We start from the raw sequence: 22,260 nt of genomic DNA, 5'->3' as shown, positions 1-22,260 counted from the left end.
AGCAACAAGTAAGAGAGCAAAAGTAAGGAGGAGGTAAGGCAATCGATAAAGATGGGGTACCCGGATGATGCTTCACCTAGGATAATTGCTTCAAGTGCAAGAACTCTCTATTATGCTTGTTAATAAATGCAATGATGAGTCGTGGAAATCTTTACATACATAGTCCCAAATCTAAGGTCAACTATAACTAACTCTATTCATGTCCCGGAGGAGAGATTAAATAACCTCTCAACCTCGCACTCGAATAAAGTTGCAATGAGCTCTAGGGATTCCAGGTGGTAAATCTCTTCCTAATTATAGACCTAACCCTTTGGTCCAGGCGGAAGGTCCCTAACCACAATTAAAGCCCTAGATACTAAGATCACCTCAACGCTTCACTCCTTTGCACGCGCAACTAGGCCCCAGCGGAGGTTCATCCCTTAGACCATTCACTCTATTATGGCCGAAAAGAACTCGAGGAACGGAGGTAGAATCTATCATGTCGGAGGGGAAAGGGGATGCTCATGTACCTCTCGACTCACCCTCTCAACCCTCTCCAACCTAGCTTTGTCTAACGCTCGTGGTGTGTCACTCACTCACAAGGTTACCAACAAGAACTCTCAACCCTAGTGTCACTTTAGGGGAAATGTTCATACAATCAAGCATTCAAGGTTGGAACTCAGAATAAACATCAATTTATTGAAAGCATAATAAAGAAGTTCAAAGAAACGAATACATCCTAGGGTTCACAATCACCCAAGTACCCACTAGGGGTTTAGCTCTCCATGGAGCTAAGTACAATCAAAGAAATTGAATGTAAAAGCAATGAATCCATAAAGAAACCCCCTCGATGGTCGTGTCGATAGTCTTATGGAGAGTCCTCTACTCGTCGCAAAGGATCCTTTGTTCGGCCTAGGATACACCTCGCCGGATCGATGCCGATGAAAGCTCTCCCAATAACCTTCTTCCAAACGATGCGCGATGTCAGAGCCATAGAACCTCTCCAAAAACCTAGCCAATACTCCTCAAAACCCTAGCCGAAGCCCTCTCTCAAGTTGGGGAAAAGATGGAGAAAAGAATACCAAAATCGGGGCTGAATCGGCTTTAAATAGGGATGGAATCGGGTGACTCCACGGGCATGGACGGTACACGCGCAGGTGCAGAATTTCCGCACGGCCATAGATAATTTCCACACGCCCGTGTGGATTCTCTGTTTCTCTGATTTCTCGGCCGGCTGTGAACAGTGCTGCTACAGTACTTGCTACAGTTTTTTACCTGAATAACTTCCCAATTCCATATTTTCATCGGGGTAACGCAAACGGGCACACGTTTATGTCGTGAATCACTTGCTTCTTCAATGATATACATGTTGGTCGAGCTCTCGTGTGCATAAATCAGGATGCTCGAGTGTGACTGCCTTTGTGCCCCTCCAAATGGATGTGCTCACTCGAATGCGAGGAGGTTGGCACACACTCTAGCATCTCACACCTGACCTATGTCTTCGCGTTTGAACCTTAGCAAGATCTCCTCCAAAATAGGTGCATTATGATCCACATTGGCCTATTTCCTTCATACTCGGCCTCACAACCCTAACTGCATAAAAGTAACATAAAAACACACATATTAGTGTAAAAACCAGAGAAAACTAATGCTCAACATAAGGAATGAACACTTCGCATTCATATCGCACAAGCACTTGTCATCAGTCAACTTGGCGTAGCAATTCAAGGTTAAAGTACAGATCTAGGATGAAGATCTCCTTCCTTGTGGCTCACGCCTATCATTCTTCTTAGCAGGTGGAATAGTTGAATGAAGCATGTAGGACAGTCAGTCCTCCGAAAGTGGTACAGTGCTTCCAAATAAATAAAGTCCAATTGGTTAAAAAAAAAATCCTGTCTTCCTCCTATGATTGAACCGCTCTCATCCTCTTCAAGAAAACCTACCTTAGGTTCTTCCTCTTTCTAGTTCGATCGTTCCTTTACCGGTGTTGCTGGCCCGTCATCAAACAAGATTCAGTATAGAGCCACAGTCGTGTCTATGGATAGATCTTCCGCCTTTAATGGCAAACCAACCGCATATGCAAGAACTTTTCATATCATAGGACCCGATCCTTTCAATCTTCGTGTTCTCATTTCCAAAAAAACATTCCAATTTAAATAAAAAAAGAACTGGGAATGAGTACCCAGCTCTACACTCCGCAGGCGATAGAAATGAAAATGTCCACTCGTCGGGGCTTGGCTTTCTCTTTCTATCATGTCCTCTATTATGTGTTCTCTCGAGACTCTTTCCTCACAATTTGAAATAAAAGTCTTCTCAGTTCTATCATTCCCTTCGACCTATCTTATACCTAATTAGATCTGATCAACTAAAAAATAAACCAGCCTTTCAGAAAGAATCAATAAAGAAGAGAGGGGTTCCCTCTAGATTAGGGAACTAATAAGCTCTACATGCGAAGTCCAATGTATGGTGTCTAAGATACTAGGACTAAGAGTAAGAGATAGGATGGCCTTCTTCTCTTTACCTCATTCAATAAAAGGATTGGATTCCAGACGTATTCCAAATATCTGCCCTTATACGTCCTCTCTTCTGAAAGGGGTAACATCGCCAGTTCTATCCCATGCATTTTCATATTTAAATTCCTATTAGATTAGAAATTGTCACCCTGATGGGGAAAGGAATGGAATATAATGAAAAGAATCAAGAAAAAGAAAGTTAAAAAAAGGGAGTAAGGTAGGAACCTTCATGAATCTGTTTTTGTATCAGATAGATAGCTCACACTCAGGCCTTTGAGCCTTATTGGATTTCTATTCCTGATATAACTGTTATATAACTTATAGAAAGTAGAAAGAACATTTGAAAATTTTAGAATTTGATACCCGGCCCACCTCAGAATCTTCCTTCCTGTTTGACTGATGGGACGAAATTTATTGAATCGGTTCTGGTCTTCTCTGACAAAGTGAAGCTTTATTGGACGAGTAGCTTATTGGGACCTGAAAGAAGCTTACCTTATTATTTTTCAAAGTCTAGTTATTTAGAATAAATTTCAATATAACATATAAAATTTAAGCAGGCCAGTTGATCAAGTCTCCATCTTGCACCTTGAGAGACATTTTTTTTTTGCATAAAAAATTGATTAAAAAATATGACTTGAAGGGCCGCGTCGGCTATTCCATTGTCGGAAGGTGGTACTGGGTCGGTGGGGAACCCGTAGCATAGGAAGGGGGGCGACCTGCCGAATTCACATCAGAAATCACCAACATGAACACAAATGAATTTCGTATAGAAAGAAAACGAAGCATTTCTATTCTCGGAGCTGAGGTATATGAACAATTGCTTTTTGGTCCCTTTCGTCCAGTGGTTAGGACATCGCCTTTTCATGTTGAAGACAAAGGTTTGATTCCCGTAAGGGATAGGTACTTATTCTCTGCTGGCGGTATCATTGCTGAGTGATCGCTCGCTATCTGGCTGGAAAAGGTGGTCCGTAAGCTTGCTCTCTCCCAGCAAGCAAGCAAGACGAGATGAGATCACCACTTCTCAGTATCAGTAATGGACTTCCTTGAAGTCTTCCTTATCCTTAAATTAAATGTCCTTCCTATCATAGATTCTTGAACCTCCGACATCAAGAATTTCAATGCATGCATTCTGTCTCTACTCCCCTCAGCCACACATCTCTTTTGTTCGCCCCCTTTTTTTTCTATATAACCGTCTCCTCAATGAGCATAGATTGATAGAGATTGATTTTCTTTTGTGGCAGTCAATATGTATATCCTCTTCTTCTGGCATAGTTTTGTTGGATCAAAGATCGGCAGGTGATCCATCCATTCTTCTCTGCCGTGGTTGATGCATTCTTCCTTCCACTGACGTCGAATCGACCTTCCAAGGCCGCCAAGAGCTGAAGGTTCCTCAGTTGTTTTTCATTTAGAAATGAATTTGAATTGAGTTCTTTCTTATTTCTTATGTGGTCGAAGAACCAGGTGGTAAGAAATTCAGTGTATCGTTCACAGCCTTCATTCCTGCCTGCTCGCTTCCACACACGTCTTACATTCTGCACGGTTGCCCTTCCATCTCCCCGCGGAGGGTGAACCCTGCTTCCACTTAGATAGAATAGGAGCCCTGCCAGAGGCCTTTTTTATATTTATAGGGGGCGCCAATTTGCTCGCTTATACAAGACAGACGTTGACTGCCGCAAATCAAGTCTTATACACCCTCTGCCCTATATTTATAGGGGGCGCCAATAGTGCTTTATTTGTATGCAAGGTGGCAACGCCAGGTAGATGCGCGCGGGCGAAGGAGATGCATTTTTAGTACTGGTGGTACTAGACAAGCTCTAGTGGAATAATCTCTTTCTTATTTCTTTCTGCCTTTCTTTCATATGACTACTAGGAACGGCAAATGAAGAATTTCACTTCGAATTACGGACCTCAACATCTTGCTGCTCATGGTGTTTCACGATCAATATTGGAAATGAACGGAGAAGTGGTGGAACATGCGGAACCACATATTGGATCACCCCAGTGCAGCAGGAAGCCACTGACGCTGAGTAGGCTCCTATGCCGCTAGCTATGCCCTGCTCGGTCCCCCAGCAGGGTGGAGGTTCTGTAGCGCGTTATGAGCACCGGGTAAAGGGGCGGTTGAGCAACTCAAGCGAACCGCCCTACATGACTTTTAATAGGGATAGATGGGAGAAGGTTGTGAAGATGGCATCTTTATCCACACATCCGGTCGGATGAATGGAGGACCGACCGACCTGGATTTTCACGAGCGTTGGCGGGTGCTGGAGTGCCCATCAAGGGCACTAGTAGAATGTGTAACCCGGGTACTGTCCAAGTCAACCACTTAATTTCCTTTTTTTTCCATAGCGCCTAACAAAAAATAGCAGCAAGGGACAACCCACCCATACAGACATCCTACGGGGAGAATGGCACTACTGGCAAAGACTGTCTGGCCAAAACGCAGCAGGTGCGAAGCGTGGTAGGCCTGCGTCGGGAAAGCATAGGGGAGCCCGGACGGTGGAAAAGCCACGGGAGGCCGGGCCATTTGACGGAAATGGAAGGCTTTTTCCGAGCGGCTCATTCATTCTTGGAAAAAGAGGGAGGGAGCAAGACAATATATCAATGAATAGATAGAGTCAACGGTAGACAGATAGCGCTACCTACACGCGAATTAGCTTCCGAGGTCGTTGACACACGTCCGAATATGCGTGTAAACCGCAAGTGCACGGGTGTCGAAGTAATAATTACCCCGGTGAGTGGGTAGTCGAATCCACAGGGAGCAGGGCTACTAGTACTAACTTCTTCTCTGCTTTCTAACCTAATGATAAATGGAAAGGTGTGGTGATCTAATGTGCGAAGAAGTGAATACCAGAGATGAATATGCAAGGGTTAAATGGATGGAGATCTCAATCAGTAAAAGTGGGGTATTCAGGCAGTGGTCCCCCTAGGATTCAGATATTAGGTACCGAATAAGCAAAGTGTTTCTATGATGAGTAAGTTAAGTCGTGGAAATCCAAATATAATCGGATCCGGCCTCCCAATCACCGATACTAGTCCCGTACGAGGTCCCGGTGGAGAAATCGCTCAATCTCAACACCTCACACCACATATGACTGCAAAGCACTCTAGGAATTCCAAGAGTTGTATCCGATTTCTAAAGATTGATCCAACCCTAATTCCCGGAGAAGGATCCTAACCCCCTACAAGGTCCCGGCGGAGAAATCTCTCAATCTCACGGCTCACACCAAATATGGTTGCATAGAGCTTAAGGAACAGAGATAGAATACACTCAATCGGAAGGGAGAGGGGATACTCCACTATCTCATGACTCACCCTCTCAACCCTCTTTAACCTTGAAGTTCTAACTCTAATGGAGACCTCTCTCACATCAAAGTAACAAATCATGCAAATCCAATAAACCACAAGGATTAATTAAACAAGCAAGCAATGAGAAAACAAGATTAAAACTTAATCAAACTCGGATTAAATAGAAACACTAAGCAAATCCACAAAAGATGAGAATCCTAGGGTTCACAAGCCCAAATACCCTCTAGGGTTTTAGCTCTCCATGGAGCAACATACAAAACACACCATCAATGAATGAAAGTACATTAAAACCATAGAAATAAACCCCCTTATATATGAACTGATGGCCTTGATGGAGAGCTTCGACGTCTTGAAGGACCCACTCCGAAGCTAGGTTCACCGGTGGATTCCTTGATGCTATGACGGAGGAGGAATCGATCAAAGTTGGTGACGAAGCGCCTCCAAAGCCGCAAAGACCTCCTCTCCAAACCCTAGCCGTCTCATCCCCTCAAGAGCCGCACAAAAGATGACAATGAATAGGGCAAAACGGCTATTTATAGGCCTTAGATCGCGCCTGTCACGTGCCCTCACGCGCCCGTGTGGATTTTCCACGCGGCCGCGTGCGCTGCAGAAATTTTCACGCGGGCGCGTGGAATTTCCACGCGGGCGTGTGAACAGTAATTTTGATACAGTGCTGCTGCAGTAATTTTGCTACAGTACTTTTCACAAAACGCGATCCAATCACTATTCTCTTGAGGCCACATGTCCGGGCACACGTCCATGTGGTAGGCTATAAAACTTTTCTTCATTGATGTATCTTTGAGAGGTCTTGCAATCTTCACAAAGAGAAGAAACATGAAGATGTGGCTGCCTTTGTGCCCTTCCAACTAGTGAATTGACTTGAATCTTCTTGGAAGTTGGCACACATCTCCACGTTTATAAACTCCTCTCGTGTCTTGGTCCTTGAATTGAACAAGAACTCCCAACATTATGTCTTTATAGCCCATCTTTGCTTCCTTTTTACTCTTCAAGGCATTCACAACCTATATGCATAAAAAAACACCAAATACACAATATGAGACATAAACCATAGTAAAAATGATGCTCAATGCATGTAAAACATATATAAAAATATGTCTACTCAAGCATTTATCAGTCGTGCAGTCTCAATTTCACTACTGGATTTGTGAATGAATGCAGGGCTGGGCCACCTTGAATGGTGGGAGCCACATACAAGGAGACTCGCACGTACGGTTTTCAGGGGGATCTGGTCAAAAAACCGGCCGGCGCACACCCGACTAGAGGGACTGAGAAATTAATAGAGTACAAAATGTATCTTCAAGGTTTACATTACTCTGATCATTCAGAGGGCGATCGCGGAGTCACTGAATGAAGTCCTCCGCTTCTTTCAGAGGTGCTGACCTGCAGCGAGGCAGATATGACTAAGTGATATATTGAATATGGCAACGACAACATCATGTCATAGAAAGAGATAACAAGTGGAGGAAACGACCCACTAAGACTCACATATCTACAACTACATCCGCGAGCGGCAGTCAAATGGAGGTGTGAATGCAAGATGGCAGCGGAATGATCGGCCGGACAGAGGCTAGGGCTGTTTCCTTCCCACCGCGTCATTCCTTGTGTGTCAAAGATACAAAGCGAGTGCACCGGAAAAGAACAGGAACTTGGTCGATCTATTCCATGGCGAACCATCCGAAGCATAACTGCCGAGAGATAGGAGAATTCGGTGGAACCAGTTAACTACACTTGCTTCTTGATAGATGTGTGAGATAGAGGGCTCATGGTACCTGCTGCCCACCCTTACTCCGCTTTGATAACCGTGTGAACAGAGAGTGGGCAGAATAAAAGGGAAGGAGGACCTCATACGGAGTCGCACACTTGAGCAGTGCGGGAGACTGTAGAATGGGTCGAGTAAATTCCCTTGTGGCCGATAAAATCACAGATGAAATCTTTTTTTAATTTAATTTTTAAAAAAAGTCTTTCCTTTTTTTATTTGTTATAAAAAAAGGAAGGCAAAGGTAAGTACTTCGAATGGCGAAGAGAGACGGCTCGGTCGGGAAGGAATGGTCAATCGTCAAGTCAAGGATAACTTCTTTGTTGGCGAAATGATAAGGGGGCAGTGATTCTCTGAGCCGGTCTTTCTTTCCAACGCCTGAGGAAACTGGTCGAGATAGATGAAAGCACCTTTCTCTCCACCCGGAAGGGGCACTTCTATTCTTCTTCTGGTTCACCTCCCGCCGGCCCGGAAATAGAACCCAGCTCCCCTTCTGATCCATTCATTTCTGCAAGTAGGCGGGATCCGAGCTAAACCCCATCCTATTCAAGGCCGGGTGGCCTCGCCCCACAAGCACCCAACCTTCCTTTTGCTCTTCCTTCGGTTTGGCTCCACGAACACGCCACCTAGGAGCCCCACTCATATTCAAAAGGCGCCCAGCTTTCAAGATGATTATAAAAAGTAGTTAGGCTGCTATTTTTCCAATATCATGGAATAGCATGGCTGGGGGCTAAGGTCACTCCAGTGGGAGAGCCGTGTTATGGGTGACCTTATTGCACTATTCAGAGAGCACTTGTGTATGTGATGCAAGTGAACATGTACGAAAAAGCTGTCATAAAGTTTCGTTGTTCGTTCCGTTATTGACCCTATCTATGTTTCTATAATGGCCCAAGAACACGCTCATTCTCCACCCGTAGAGAGACTTATGAATTGCGAGGTACCATTACGAGCTCAATATATACGATTGTTATTCCGTGACATAACTCAAATTTTAATCATTCACTTGCTTCAACTACTCATGCTATGGATATGGGAGCATCATCTCCATTCCTTTGGGCTTTTGAGGAGTGGGAGAAATTGTTGCAATTCTATGAAAGAGTCCCGGGAGCCATGATGCATGCTAGTTTCATACGACCCGGGGCTAGGGTGAACTGAGGGGAACACCGTAAGTGAGCGAATGTGTGTAAGCCAGTCAAAGATTCCTATTCTAGGTGGGGCGGACCATCTATCTTCGAATGGTGTTGGTTCGTAGGACTGTGAACGGATTCGCCTCTGGCCTCTAGGCACGTCAGAACCGCATGAGTTCACCGAGGTGGAGCGTGATTCGCCAAAATCGGCATAGGTTAGGTGCTATTGATGGAACATGGTAAGGCCATCTTTCCCCATATGGAACTGCTGCGGACACATAGAGATGTGGGTAGTGGAAGTCTCAAAAAGTGAAGGCTGAGTTGTAGGTCACGTGACCTGCTCCGAAAAGGAGGTTGACTGAGCTTCCTCCTGGATCAAAGCAGATTAGCTAGCCGAATTCATCGCTCGAATCGGGCACCCCGGAACATTGAATGAAAATAGGTGGCCGGGTTCTCTTTCTATAACCCTATTTATATGAGAGGCCCGACCCCCTTCCCCCTATCCCTCTCTTATATTTAATAGCAGGATCTGCCCAAGAACGACCTGTGGTGGTACGGAAGGCATAGACTCCACGAGCATCCCGCACCCTCAGAGAAAGAAACTCCTTAACCATCACAAGAAAAAACAAAGATGACGCTCTGTGTCTGACTCTATTGGTCATAGTTCCCTGCTGATGCGGCCGGTGCTTGTTTGCGCGCCCCAAAAGGAAAGGATGTCTCTCGGGGCATCTGAGAATGATTCGAGCCGTATGAAGGGAAACTCCCATGTACAGTTTGTTTTTTTTTTGAGAGGAAGGAGCCCGATAGGGTCCCCCCACTGACTTGGCCCGGGCCTAATTGAAAGTGAAGCAGTGGGCCTACCCATCCCAACCTGGGTTATACTGGGATTCGCGAAGAGTAGCACCTTACGATGTTCATGACCAATCGGATCCTGACGTACCAGTAGGTACTAGAGGAGATCGCTATGATCGTTACTGTATCCATATCGAAGAGATGCGACAAAGTGCTCGAATCATTGTGCAATGCCCTAATCAAATGCGTAGTGGCATGATCAAAGCTGATGATCGTAAGCTATGACCACCATCACGATGTCGAATGAAACTATCCATGGAATCGTGCGCTGTGTGAAATAAAACGTAGATTATCACCGTTCTTAACTGAGACTCAGGTTAAGCTCTGTCTTGGAACCATCATGGGGTTAGGAGTAAAGCATCCCGGGTTGGCACATCTCATTGGGCATGGAGAAGCATTGGGAACCCCAAGATCTTTCTTCGGAACAGTTTCCTTTCCCGTCCTCTCACCCCGGCATAGCGCTTCACTTCCGGTTCTTCGGAAGAAGAAACTGACTTCTCCCTTTTTCATTGATCTGGGGAAAAGGAACCGTCTACCAGTTGGGAAGCTAGACATCAAGGTTGTGGCTTGATGAGGATAACTAAGCTAACACGCCAGAGTTGGCTGCTGGCACAACAGTGTGGTACCTTACCGCACCGCAGGCGCATGCGCAGTAGCGTTCATGGTGGTGCTTCAGGATTCCAATGTACTACGTCCAACATCAGAACGAGCTTGCTGGCAGACCACTGCCATCCCATTCTTGAGTGAGTTGGAGCACAGCCATCTTATCCACTGAACTAGCGTTGAGTATCGCTTCAGGTCGAAGCACTAAAAGAAAAATGACAAGGAAAGGCGGCGGCATATGAACTACAGTATCTTAGGAAGGGGAAAGACAATGTACAGGATACGGGATCCTCGTAATAGGCTGGACCAAAATCCAGCCTAGAGAGGGTAGCCTTTAGAAGCAATAACAGGTTGGGAAACCAAGAGAACGCTTCGTGTTTTCTTATCTTGTTCCCGGCACAAAGAGAGGGATTAGCATTATTGACCCCATGAGAAAACACTAACACCTTCCTCGTTGGGGCTCCGCATACTGAGAAAAGGCTTTCACGACGGGAATGGGAAACTGACCACTAGTTACGAAGTAAACATAAAGTCTCGAGAGGTCCCTCATAGTCAGGTGCGATGCAATTGCCCCCTATTAGTTTAGTAAAGTACCCCTCCTCCTAAATTCTTTTCTTTAGGGGGTTGAGGCGAGAAATGGCTTGATGAACCCTTCCGTTGATCACGCACTGGCCCCATTCACTTGCAACTCGTAGAGGCTATAAATATACAGTGCCTCACAACAATCAAAGTAATGTGGGGTTGAAACACGAGAGTGGCCACCCTTTCTATCAAGTAGACTACTTTTTCGGGAACGCAGTCTGGGATAACGTGACCTTATATATATAGAAAGATATATCTTTCTATATATATCTTCAATGCTGTGATTTCGAAATGTCCGCTTCAATAGCTATTTCATCTCCCAAAAATATAAGTTGGCTTGACTAGCGCAGATGAGGATGCGGGAGCAAGAAAACCAAGAATCTCTTTCTTGTCCTTCTACTTATACTTAAGGGGCAAAGAGAAGGGCTTTCTCTACTGAGAAAGCGAATGGTCAGTGCAAGGGTTCGACGACTTAGCCGAGCATTAGCGAAGCACTTCTATAGATAGGAGCTTCATTTATGCTAAGCCTCGGTAGCGAAGCACTTAAGATGAAGCGTCGGTAGCAAAGCTGACAATGCAACGCATTAGCGAAGCGCTGTAGTAGGGCGGAAGCCTATGCGCTCTAATGCTGAACCAAGGACGCTCCACCTTATCTATAGAAGCAGTCAGTTTAGTTTTAAACGAATTGGATCCTTGGTTGTTAATGGTCAATCTATAGATAGAAAGCCCTATGATGGGAAACTACCACGTTAGGTCTGGAGAGAGATGGGACCGGTTATAGTTTAGGGCGAGCAGATGCAAGCCTTTTTTTTCAATACCCGGCCAAATTACTACAGGATCATCGGTCTACTCTACCTCAATTCACCATTTCGAACCTTATACACAAGGTTTTTCCTTATGAGCTCCTTCTACCTATACCGCAGTTGAAGCACCAAAAGGAGAATTTGGTGTGTTTCTTATCGATATTGGGGGAAGAAAATGATTTATGGATGTAATAAAATATGCAGTGTTTACAGAAAAATGTATTTGGTTATTGGGGAAGAATTAATATACTTCTAATGTCAAATCAGAATCAACTAGGATAGAAATAAAGCATTGGGTCAAACTCTTCTTTTGTGTCAAGGTAATATGGTCATCGACTCCCGGGAAAGGGTAGAAGAATGGGACCTATTATGGGACATACAATGCATTATAGACCCTTCAACCAGGTTATTCTATTCCACCTCTTATAGAAAAAAGAACTTTATGGAAAATACATACTTAATTTAATAAAGAAGAGGGCGATACATTTATACTAAACTTCTATACCGAGCACACCCAATGGAGCCGTGGACAGTCAAGTGAAATCCAATCCACGAAATAATTTGATCTATGGACAGCATCGTTGTGGTAAAGGTCGTAATACCAGAGGAATCATTACCGCAAGGCATAGAGGGGGAGGTCATAAGCGTATATACCGTTAAATCTATTTTTGACAGAATGAAAAAGACATATCTGGTAGAATCATAACCATAGAATATGACCCTAATCGAAATGCATACATTTGTATCATACACTATGGGGATGGTGAGAAGAGATATATTTGACATCCCAAAGGGCTATAATTGGAGATACCATTGTTTATGGTACAAAAGTTCATATATCAATGGGAAATGCCCTACCTTTGAGTGCGGTTTGAACTATTGATTTATGTAATTGGAAGTAACCAATTAAATTAGGTTTACGACAAAACCTAGAAGTCGATGACTGATCTAATTTGAGTACCTCTACGGGATAGACCTCAACAAAAAATTGTTGAGTAACGGCAGCAAGTGATTGAGTTCAGTAGTTCCTCATAGAAAATTATTGACTCTAGAGATATGGTAATATGGGGAAGACAAAATTGTTTGAAGCACGGAAAGAACCAGAAACAACCCTTGTTTCAAAGAGAAGAAGATGGGTTATTCACATTTAATTTGATGGTCAGAGGTGAATTGAAAGCTAAGTAATGGTAATTATAAAGATCCTAGGGGGAAAAATAGAGATGTCTCCTACGTACCCGCAATATGTGGAAGTATCGACGTAATTACATAGAGTCATTTGGTCTGAGTGCCACATGAAGATTATAAGCCAGATGATGAAACGGGGAGACCTAGGATGTAGAAGATCATAGCATGAGTGATTTGGCAGATTTAGATTCCTATATATCCACTCATGTTGTACTTCATACGATTCATATAAGATCCATCTATCTAGATATCATCATATACATCTAGAAAGCCGTATGCTTTGGAAGAAGAAGTAGGAAAAGGGCGGGAAATTTCTCTTTGAGAAGTAACGCTTTTTCTTCTTCGTCGCCGTAAATAAATAGGAATATTTTAAATCTCATTTTGTAAATTTTCAATAATGTGATGGGCGAACGACGGGAATTGAACCCGCGCATGGTGGATTCACAATCCACTGCCTTGATCCACTTGGCTACATCCGCCCCTTATCTAGCTAAAGGATTTTCTCTTTTTTCCATTCATCATTATTTATTGTATTTATTATTCTGAGATTCATATACATTAAGACAAAAGTCTTATCCATTTGTAGATGGAGCTTCAACAGCGGCTAGGTCTAGAGGGAAGTTGTGAGCATTACGTTCATGCATTACTTCCATACCAAGATTAGCGCGATTGATGATATCAGCACAAGTGTTAATGACACGGCCCTGACTGTCAACTACTGATTGATTTAAATTTTGACCTAAATAGTTGAAAGCCACAGTACTAATACCCAAAGTGGTAAACCAAATACCTACTACAGGCCTAGCAGCCAAGAACAAATGTAAGGAATGAGAATTGTGGAAACTAGCTGGAAGATTAATAGGCCAAAATAACCATGAGCAGCTACGATAATATAAGTTTCTTCCTCTTAACCGAATCTGTAACCTTTATTAGCAGACTCATTTTCAGGGGTTTCCCTAGAGGTTACCAAAGAACCATGCATAGCACTGAATAGGGAGCCGCCTAACATGTGAAATGGATGCATAAGGATATTGTGTTCCGCCTGGAATACAATCATAAAGTGAAAAGTGCCAGAAATTCCAAACAAAAGGCATACCATCAGAGAAACTTCCTTGACTAATAGGGTAGATCAAGAAAAGAGCAGTAGCAGCTGCAACAGGAGCTAAATATGCAACAACAATCCAAGGACGCATACCCAGACGGAAACTAAGTTCCCACTCAGGACCTATATAACAAGCTACACCAAGTAAGAAGTGTGTAACAATTAGCCCATAAGGACCACCATTGTATAGTATAACCACTATCCTACTTCCCATGTATATCGGGTGAAAATGCAAACCTATAGCTGCAGAAGTAGGAATAATGGCACCAGAGATAATATTGTTTCCATAAAGTAGAGACCCAGAAAGAGATTCATAAATACCATCAATATCAACAGGAGGAGAAGTGATAAAAGCTATAATAAATATAGAAGTTGCGGTCAATAAAATAAGCTAGGGATCATCAAAACACCAAACCATCCAATGTAAAGACGGTTTTCAGTGCTGGTAATCCAGTTGCAAAAGCGACCCCATAGGCTTGTACTTTCGTGTCTCTCTAAAATTACAGTTATGGTAAGATCTTGGTTTATTCAATTTTCAAGGACTCCCAAGCACACGTATTAAATTAACTCTTTCTATGTAGATATAGATAAGAGAAGTCTTGTTATTTAACACTATAACATGCCCCATATGTTAATGTCAACCAATCTCAAGTAGGGTTGTGGATCGCCCAATGTCCTTCTCTCTTGCTGTCGAATCTCCTCGAGGGTCACCAGCTGAGCTGCGGGAAAGATAAGATTGCTTGAAGGTCAAGTCCATAAGACAGGATCTCAGTTTGGCATAACGGAAGAGGGGGATCCACTTTCAATTCAAAAGGAAGGGATTAATGTCTTTCAAAGAGGGCTTCTTCTTGTCCCATGTCCTTTTCTTCTGGTGCAGTAGTCGCAAGGAAAGCATGCTCCACTCTCCCGTACTCTTTTGAATCATCTATCAGAAGAAAATCAATCTCATAGCTCTCTAGCCTCTTGCAACTCTACTACTTGGGAAGGTGGAGCAGCAGTCACCCCATGCTTCCTTCAAGTGGATACTGGATCAAATCCAATCAGCTTCTAAACACGGGAAGGAAAAAGTACCCCTTTAGAGTAAAAGTGTGATCATTTATACCTAAAAATGAATGTCCCCTACTCTAAAAGTGCCCCTTTAGAGTAAAAGTGTGATCACTTATACTTGAGTCTGTCTCTAGTTTTTACTAGAGGATCGATCAGATCTTAGAATTTTCATTGGGTAGTGGCACCATTAGGAAAATCCCAGAATGATAGACAACTCTATCCAATGTCGTTCTCTTACTATATGTCCTCGGACTATGTGGTACCGAGGGCCTCTCATAGCAATTGTATAGGTGTGAAATTTTAATTTGATGTCCAGGGGCAGGGACAATTGCGCTAATCTAAGAAGAGACCCTACGTAGGAGAATAACTACAGATATGCTATGGTCAAATAAGTTAGCACAGGAAGAAAATCCAAATAACTCTTTTAATAAATCTTAAATGAACAAATACTTAAATATAAGGTTTTTTTCTACGGTATCCAACAATACTTGGGGTCACCAACTCATTGAGTGATTTTCCATTAAAAGATGAAGATAAAAACAAATTAATAAGGTTTTGTGAGGAGTTTTACCAATATTATTTGAGCAAAAAAGAACCACAAAGTTGAACAAACTATAAAGCATCTAATTCTGCCTTGTATAAAAAAGAAGTGTTTTCCCTTTTAGAAAGCAAAAAAGGTAAATTAACTGAAGACAAATTACGTGATCTCCAAATTACTATTGAGGATAAAACTATGAACTTTGATGAGGAATTGATCTATAGTAGTACTAAAAACATTATCAAACTTTTAATTGGGAAAGAACTAGAATGTGCTAGGGACTATCTTAGGAAATGGGGGCTTGAAGCTGATGATATGGAATTGTTTTCTGAGTTTGGTCAATATAGGCTTGAGGCACTAATAGTTCAACTTCTAGCAATTGTTTTTAACCCCAATGATTCCCAGGTTATGGTTCTTGTTGCTACTTTGGTTGAACACTTAGAGAAAATTGTTCGCTTACAAGCAAAATTATTTAAATGCAGAAGGTGTAAACTAGATTTTTCATCTCTGAAAGCCGGGAGAATCAGCGAAAAAAAACCAAATTAGCTAAGCTTTACCCATTCGAAGCCGCTTTAGTATAATTCATGGAGTCCAGAAAATTGATCCAATATATTAGTAGTTTGTCTTGGGAAAGCTGTGAGCATTAAGAAAGGGGAAAAATGTTATCTTCCTACTATATCTATGCTGTTTGCAACTTTGATATTTCATTACTGCCGGTAAAGCTCAATTTACCAATGGTAAGCAGACCTCTAGATTGGACAAGTGCATATCCAGAGGGGGTAAATCCTAGAACTCTTTCGGATCTCTCAGGGTGGTACTTAAGTGGACCCACAGGTGAAATATTATATCGTTACCGACTCTTAAGTAGTGAAAACATGAAGAATTTTCATATTAATATTGGCAAAGGAGGAGACTACAAGGCACTTTGTAGTGTTATGAACAAGCTCCAGCATCAGCCCTTTCAAATCAATAGTGAGTTTTTACAGTATGTCATAGAAAATCAAAATAGATTAGTCTCATGTGGGCATTTAATGCCTGAATATCTATCCACGATGAATATCAATGAGGTATCCCTCTTACTTAGAGAATTCTACATGAAGGATGGGGGTTTGATTCATTGATCTCTTGGAAGAGTTCAAAAGCAAGGTACCCTGACTCGCCGTAATCTAACTGAACTTTAAAACCTTTTTTCAAGGATTCTTTAGAGACAGTCAATTAAGCATACTGTGGTCACTGCGATGGTCACAGGCTCTCACTAAAAGGATCAGAACACACAACAATAGGCCCAGGCTTAGGGCCCATGATCTCATTGACCACTCATGCTCATCTCGATAAGAAGACTAGACTCCGCTGGGGTACGGCAGCTGATAGCTAGCTTAGCCTTCTCGGCTAGTCTCCCCTGCATTGATCCATTGTGTTAGCCTGGGCATGCTTCAATCGCTTCCGTGCTCCTAGTTGGCCATTGAGGAACGTGACGCCCAGTCAAAGGCCAGTTTGTTTATCGTATTCTAGTACTAGGTCTGGTATCCTTCTTCGCTAGTCTAGGCTCAGGCTATTCAATCATATGAATTTTTTGAGGTTTTTTCTCCTAGGGAAGATTATAGAGTCTTGTCTTATCCGAAAAGGTATCCAAATCGACGGGGGCCAGCTGGGACTATGGATTCTTTTATTCACATCTCCTAATCTAGAAGATTAAAAAAAAAAGTTTGAAGGCGCAAGGTTCGTTATCGGGTAAGTCTTCTTCAAGGTCTTCATCTGCTCCGCACCTTACCTTAATCGGCAGCCAATTGACATTCCCTTCGCGGAAAAGAAAGTCTTTGTCTTTCAACTTGGTATCAACGCCTCGGAAGGAAATTGACGTATAATAGGTTGACTGGATAGACCAAGACCTGTCTCGCAAGCTGTGGACTCAGGCCTTCCTCCTGTTAGTCGCTCGCCCCGCCTCTCTTCTAGTTGCAGTTTGCCCGAAGTCCCGCTAAGGCTATTTCGAGCTCACTTTAAGAATTGAGTCTTTCCTGATTCTATTTAGATAGATAGATTTCATTTCGAATGTAGGTCTTGTCTGAGTCATCTAAGAAAATTTCCGCTCCCAGCGTACGATCTAATGGACCCAGGAAAGTCTTTTCTCACCTTCCTTATGTTATGATTGAAAGGTGTGGTTCGCAAGGTTCGTTGGATGGCGGAATCACCTTAGCTGTAGGGGGAGAGAGAGATCAACCCTGTTGTTTGCGCTACTTTCTTTTTCTCTTTTTCTCGAGCTCATCCTTTACCGGGATACTTCACTTATTATTTATATAGATATAGTAGCGGACATTGGAAGAGATGGAGCCTGAGATTTCCCTTCCAGCTGCGGGAGATAACCGAATAAAAGAGCTCAACTACAGTCATTGATCCCAGTGGGAACCTTCATTAGTGGGAAATCTCCTTCATTAACTAAAGTACTACATCTACATCTGGCTTCTCCTTCCTTGATACAGTACAGCTAATAGCAATTTCAAAAAAAGACAAGACATACCTTATCTAATGAATGGCATGCTTGGAAGTCCCTCTCATTGCCAAGTGTATCCGATATGCCTTTCTTGCCATTACCAGCCTTGGTTGAATAGACGACCAATGCTGCCTGCTCGACCAAGCCCTAGCCAAAGACGTTGCCTAGCCAAGGACCTTTCGGATGGTGTTGGCAAAGCAGCTGCCCTACTGTTTGTTATTGGTAAATGTAGACGACCCGAAAGAAGAGCTATCGTCGTGGACAGATAGACCACTTACCATAAGAAAAAAATAGAATTCTTATGATGAAAAATCATAGGGAAATCACCAATAGGCGTACCAAAAGACGAATTATAGCACTCAAAATTGCTCTCTCGATAGAAAGAAGGATTTTCGGAAGAAGGCATTCGGATCATTATCGGTAGGCGCCTTACCAATGAACTACTTACCTGGACTAGAGGGAGACTAAAGACATCTTTCTTACTTTAAGAGAATTGGTAGGATGCTTTTTCCTCCTTTCCCGAAGCAAGTAATTCATCTAGGGCAGCTCTCTCAGTTGGTTAGCTAGTGTCATTGGCCTTCGGCTTCTGGCTTTTCAGACAAGTAGCTAAGTCGTCTTAATCCAGCGACGAAAAACTCCTGAACTGCGCTAGGAGAAGCGCTCAATCCCGTCGCTTCGTCGCTCAGTCCGTTGCTTCTTCCCTAGGAACCTGTTTCGGCTTGAGCTTAAGATTCGGCTACTTCAAATGCCCCTCTTCCCCTTGCTTTGGAATCGAATCATCAGTCCTTCCCCGCCTTTGAGAAGGGGGTTATCTTCGTGGAGTATGCAAGCTCTTATTAATTACGCTTTTGTTCATCCTTACGAACGAACCGATCAAGCTATGAATGACGTCGACCATAGCGGAGGAGGAAATGGTTAGCCTATCCCTCGGTATTGGGTCAAGATGCGAAACTTGGAAGAGTAGGGGTCAACCTTAGTTTAATGCTCAGGGTGGAACCTTATATACAACTAACTGAATCAATCTAAAGTGAAATCCTCACCTTCGGAGCGGGAGAGCTTCGAATCAGCCTTAGTTTAGTAGAGAGCAATGGCAGAGATATAGTAGGAGTTCAGCCTTAGACATTTTTTGGTATGAAAATCTTCATCGTACCCAGCCGGGCCCGCAGGTCTTTCGCTGAACCACCTAAGGCAGCGACGAGGACGCAACGGTTGGCCGCCTGATGAGCCTCACTCTCTTTGAGAAATGATGTGCGCTACACCGCTAGCCTTATTCCATACAGCCATCGGAATATCTGCTTACCAGGGCAGATGCCCCTTTTCTTCTTTTTAAGTTTAATAAGATTCGGGATTTTGAACTAAAGCGGAGACTTCAGAACTTTGGATTTGAATAAAAAAAAATACGTCCCCATCGTCTTTAGGCCTTAGCTCCAAGATCTCAGTTTGCATCAGGATTTCAGTTCTCACCAGGATCTACTTGTTTAGCCGCATACCACATCAAAAATATGGTGTGATAAAGAGAAGAGAGTGGTGGCTTTTACCGCTTTCTACAACTAGCCATTGGTCTACGATGAGCTCTTTACGTGAACTACTGATGAAGGACCACCTTTTCCATATGGATTCTACCGTTGGACTTCTTCCATAGGTTCACGGTCACCAATAGCCTATTATCTTTGACGGTGATCAAAGATCATCATGGACCTACGCATGTCCAGCACGGACCTGCCCGCCAACCTACTTCTCATATAGGGTTCCAAGGTCAACAAGAGAAGGAGATAGATCATCGGCAGAGGGAAAAGAAAGATGTCAATGATAAATGGATTCATTCATTTCGTAGGCAGGATCTACTGTAACTGAATCTTTTTTACATAATAAATGATGTTCTTCGATGCGCAGCAAGTATACATAGACCCAGTCTCTTTTCGGGTCTCTCTTTCATGGCATGCTCTTAGAGCAGGATAATTTTTTGCTCTATTTCTTTACAGGATTATCTGTAACAAAGCCTGACTTATTTTTCTATTATGCTATTGATCGATTTTGGCTGCTGCATGTCTGTCGATGGGCAAGTCTTCTGGATTCAGTTCTTACTTATTGGGTGGGAATCTTCCTGATAGCATGCCTTTCTACCAGGGTGGTGGATTCATTTCAGGGTCAGCTGAAACAGTAGTCTATGATAGTAGTGATCGCCTCGAGCCAATTCTTTGATTGGATGAGAGTGCGTGTAAACTCCGGTTTCAAAGCAGCTTCTGGTCCCTCGATCTGAGCAGCATCTCTTTATCGTCAAAGGGTAAAATAGCTTTGAATCCCAGGCGAGATATAATTATCTATCTTACCACAATTGGTAAATGTTGAAAAAGAAAATCAAGAAGACCTTCAGCCTACCTCGAAAGGACGCTTCTTTTGAGCAAGCTTGTTCTTGGTCCCAAGGGGTGATGAAAAGGAGCAGCTGCTACTTCACCACCTTGCGTGGGTCAGTCTTATACTGCTAGCTCCTACTCCTTGGCTACTATTTAGAAGTGGAGATCCCTTCCATGCAAACAATGAGGTATTTTCTTTTTTGTCCCCCCATAGGAGTATAGATTAGCACTGCAATGAGTTCTAGTTGAGGTATTCTAGCATTCATGAGGCAAAGAATTGGTTGAATTTCATCTAATCATTCACTTGGGAATCTCTTCAGCCCCATGGGAAAAATGGGATCAAAGAACTGCTGCTTCTTCACGCTTGGGTTGGGCTCTTCGAATGGTCAATAATTTTGAATAGTAGCTATGGTAACTGATGATTGATGTAGGCTTGTCGTAGATAATAGAGTAGATCATAAAGGTTTCTTGGTCAATAACATAATAGGGGTATCTCTTATCGATTTGACTAGTAACACTCATCACTATCTTCCCTCGACTTGCTTGTAACTGGGCTTAGCATTCTTAGGCACGAGAACAAAACAGACGACAGTAGCTCTCTTCCTTACCATTCACAGCTCATGGTTTCAAAGCATTGAAATAAGACAGGGAGGGTGTTGAGTAAGCCTAGAGTAGAGACAGAGTCTCTCCGAGATGGGTAAGTTATTCTGAAATATTAAGTATATGACTCCGCAGAAGAGAGGGCCTAGATATTGACCACCACTACTTGAGGTCTGGCCAGCTTCAAAACGGATGCATAATAGCAACGGCTTGAGCGCCTTTTGCTCAAGACGATTCTTGCTTTGATGCCGTAGTTTGCTCGTTCAATTCCAGTTCTAGTTATCCAATGGCAGCTCTTTCCATCTATCGTCTGGCTCTCCTCTATTGAGAACCCCGATTCACGAGCAGGACTCTATCAAGTATCTGACGTGATTAGGCGGGGACAGGATTCGAACCTGCAGTCTTCAGGTCATGAGCCTGATGAGTCGACCAATTCCTCTACCCCGCTTCTTCCCCTGATCTTTCTTTCCCTCTTCCCACTGGGGTTCCCCGGCTTTGCTTGGCCGGGATAGAACCAGCGCTTAGGTTGCGGCTAGGCGCGGAGGTTGGAGCTCCCTCTCCCGCCCTTCCTGCATGAGCAAAGCCGCCCTCTTCGAGGCCGCCTGGAAAAAAAAACGCAAGGAAGAGTAGCGCGCCAAAGCAACTAAGTAGACGAGCGCCCCACCCCAACGTTGTTGTACTTTACTTGACTCTACCCCGCTTGCTGCTATAGGTTGGCAGCCTTATTCAGTCTTTGAGACCCGGAGAAGTAGGGGGCGGCTCAGAGGTAGCGAGACTGACCGCAATTGCAGGAATCGGTTCTACTCTCTTTCATTTTTTTGTTGGAAAGTGAAATTCAGTGGTAGATCAAAGTTCTACTCACTTCACACCTCTCGCCTATCAAAGTTCTGTTCAAAAACCTCGTACGATAACTTGTATAGAGCAGTTCTTCCATACCAACTTAGCTGTCCGGCGTTGCTATTTGCATAACAACCGGTACACCATAGGTTGACCCAACCCAGTCCTCTCGTACTAGGGTTGGCTCCTCGCAGTTCTCCCTTTCACACCAATGGTAGATAGGAATTGAACTGTCTCACGACCTTCTAAACCCAACTCACGTACCACTTTCATCGGCGAACAACCGAACCCTTGGGACCTTCTTCAACCCTGAGATGTGATAAGTCGACATCGAGGTGCCAAACTACTCCGTCGATAAGAGCTCTTGGGAGTCATCAGCCTGTTATCCCCGGCATACCTTTGATCTGTTAAGCGAGACCCCTTCCATACGGGACTCTCGAATCACTATGGTCGATTTTCGTCTCTGTTCGACCAGTCGGTCTCACAGTCAAGCAGGCTTATACCATTACGCTGGCAAGCCTTCCCTTTCCGGCGGAGCTTCATGGGTGTTGCCCCGTTCCCCAATCA

The 22,260-nt window shown here is 43.5% G+C and overlaps 2 pseudogenes; one reads left to right on the top strand and one right to left on the bottom strand.

The window, feature by feature from the left end:
* Positions 1-4,351: 4,351 nt before the first annotated feature.
* LOC120268521 lies at positions 4,352-10,125 on the top strand (annotated as a pseudogene).
* A 2,850-nt stretch (positions 10,126-12,975) lies between these two features.
* LOC120268520 lies at positions 12,976-22,236 on the bottom strand (annotated as a pseudogene).
* Between the last annotated feature and the right edge of the window lie 24 nt (positions 22,237-22,260).

Source organism: Dioscorea cayenensis, chromosome 9 (assembly GCF_009730915.1).
Source record: "Dioscorea cayenensis subsp. rotundata cultivar TDr96_F1 chromosome 9, TDr96_F1_v2_PseudoChromosome.rev07_lg8_w22 25.fasta, whole genome shotgun sequence".
In the NCBI taxonomy this organism is placed as follows: domain Eukaryota; kingdom Viridiplantae; phylum Streptophyta; class Magnoliopsida; order Dioscoreales; family Dioscoreaceae; genus Dioscorea; species Dioscorea cayenensis.
Note: the sequence above shows the minus strand (reverse complement) of the source record. Positions and strands in the feature narration are given on the sequence as shown.